The 2,409-nt window shown below is 36.9% G+C and overlaps 1 non-coding gene across 1 annotated transcript; it reads left to right on the top strand.

Annotated features, from left to right (window-relative positions):
- Positions 1–733: 733 nt before the first annotated feature.
- LOC130038502 (U6 spliceosomal RNA) lies at positions 734–835 on the top strand. The gene has a single exon (XR_008794723.1). It is a non-coding gene; the product is annotated as a U6 spliceosomal RNA (small nuclear RNA).
- Positions 836–2,409: the final 1,574 nt, after the last annotated feature.

Raw genomic sequence — 2,409 nt, 5'->3', positions numbered from 1 at the left:
AATTGTTGTATGACTGAAACATAATCACAAACCTTTGTAAGTCTGTAACTGTATCTCATGGTGATTCATTAAAAATGATACAGGACAGAGAGATAATACAGGGTGTAATATGCTTACCTTATGGCCAGGTGGCCAGCCCTGGTTCAATTTCTGACACTGCATGTGGTTGCCCAAGTACCATGCAGAGTGATTCCAGTGCACAGAGCCTGAGAACAGCTAGGTATTTCTTCCCCCTCAGAATGCCCTAAAAACTTATAAAACAAAATGATACAGGACATGAAAAAATACTATAAATCAGAATTAGAGTTAGAAAAGCTCATGAATAAAAGTTGCAAAACTCAGAAAGGGAATCTTAATAACAGAAAAAGTTATTTTACAAATGAAAGAATAAACTAGAAAAAATACACACATGAGTAAGCAGTAAAAAAGTTTTAAGATAAATAGAACAATAGAAGAAAGAGAATTTGATATTTTCTCAAAATTTCCTCATATATCTTTTTATTCTTCCTTATAAGAAAGTTTCTTTTTGTTTTGGGGGTCACACTCAGCAGTTCCCAGGACTTGTTCCTGACTCTAAACTTAGGAATCATGCCTGGTAGGGCTCCTGAGACCATACAGGGTGCCCTAGGTACAGTCCAGGTCAGCTGCGTACAAGGCTAGGCTCTTGCCCATTGGACTGCCCCTTGGGTCACTCCTGATATGAATAGCTAATGCAAGATCTACCATCTTGCACTCATTTTATGAAATGCTTATAGTGATATTGGAGCAATAGAGAAGATTGGTATGATACCCATGCTAGGCTGATAGGCAAATATGTGAACAATTTTTAATTTTTAATGATAAGGAATAAAATTCACATTGCAGTACATAGCCTATAAAACTAAGATCTGTCCTTTAAGCATTTCTATGTTTTTGTTTTGGGTCTACACTTGGTAGTGCTCAGGTATTACTCCTGACTCTGTACTCAGGTATTGCTCCTGACAGGCTTGGGAGGTCATATGGGGTGGCAGGAATTAAACCTGTGTTGTCCGCATGCAAGGCAAGCACCATACTTGCTGTATTATGGTTCCAGATTCTAAGAATTAGCTTTTGTTTGTCAGGAGGAACACCTAGCTAATCAGGGGATAATCACTCAGTGCATGGTGGCCACTCATGGAGGTATTCTGGGGATATGTAGTGCCAGTGGTCTAGCCCGGGACTCCTTTATGATCATCACACATGTCAGCCCTAAGTAAAAATTTTAAGAAGAATTTAAAAGATAAAAATAATGAAGAAAAAAATAACATGAGTGAAAGAAACATCAAAGAAGGCAGACAATACAAAGCATACAGATTATAGGTGTCCCTGAATAAGGAACCAAAGTAAGGGAAGTGAACAAATGCACACACACAAATACATATTTAAGTGATTCACTGAAGTAACACACTGTGTACAAGGAATATTAATCCATAATAGCAAACACCATAAGTGTATCTAGTAATAGTACTGGACTTTATTTTTGTGTTTTGGGCCACAACCAGTGGTGCTTTGAGTTGACTCCTGGCTCTGGGCTCAGGAATCAATCACTTCTAGTGGGTTTGGGGAAACCATATAAGGTATGGGGGAATTAAACCCTGGTCAGTCACGTGCAAAGAAAATGCCTTACCCACTATAGTATTCTCCCCAAAGTATTGGATTTTATAGAAAAATATTTAGAAAAAGATAAAACACTTATGAGAAAATGTAAAATACTGTAATCGGGCTCTTAAGTAACAATGTACTATGACACAAAAAATTTAGTAATATTTTAAAATTTTCAAGAAAAAGGTGTAAGTCAAGATTTTCATATCTACCAAGTTGACATTGCAGGATAGAAGGCACGCCCAATTTGTTTAAAACTGGTAGGCAGTAAAGAAAAAGAGTGATGTGTTTTGTTTTTCCAGTAAGGATACATTCTGAGAAATGCATGGTTAGGTGACTTTTTCCTCGTGCTAGGGTCACAGAGTGTAGTTACACAAGTACACAATAGAATGGAGAGCCTACTAAAATCCTAGGACATAGAGTATGAGATATTACTCCTAGATTTGAAACCTGTAATATATGTATATATAATATATATATATATACATATATATATATCCTGATTACCATTAAATTCCTGAACTTAATGACTATATTTGGATACTTAAATATACAGACATACAAAAGTACAGTGAAAATGAAGTATAAAAGATGAAAATACCCCACCTGTTTAGGGTACTTAACATAAAGGAAGCTTATAGGACTGGAAGTCGTTTTGAGTGGGTCACTGAGTGAATGGCACTTGTTGTTATTGTTTCAGTTCTTCCTCTTCCCTTTCTCTTTCTTCTCCTTCTCCTTCTTCTTCTCCTTTTCCTCTGCCTCCCCCTCCTCCTCCTTCTTTTGGGGCCA

Source organism: Sorex fumeus, unplaced genomic scaffold, assembly GCF_029834395.1.
Source record: "Sorex fumeus unplaced genomic scaffold, SorFum_2.1 ptg000075l, whole genome shotgun sequence".
In the NCBI taxonomy this organism is placed as follows: domain Eukaryota; kingdom Metazoa; phylum Chordata; class Mammalia; order Eulipotyphla; family Soricidae; genus Sorex; species Sorex fumeus.
Note: the sequence above shows the minus strand (reverse complement) of the source record. Positions and strands in the feature narration are given on the sequence as shown.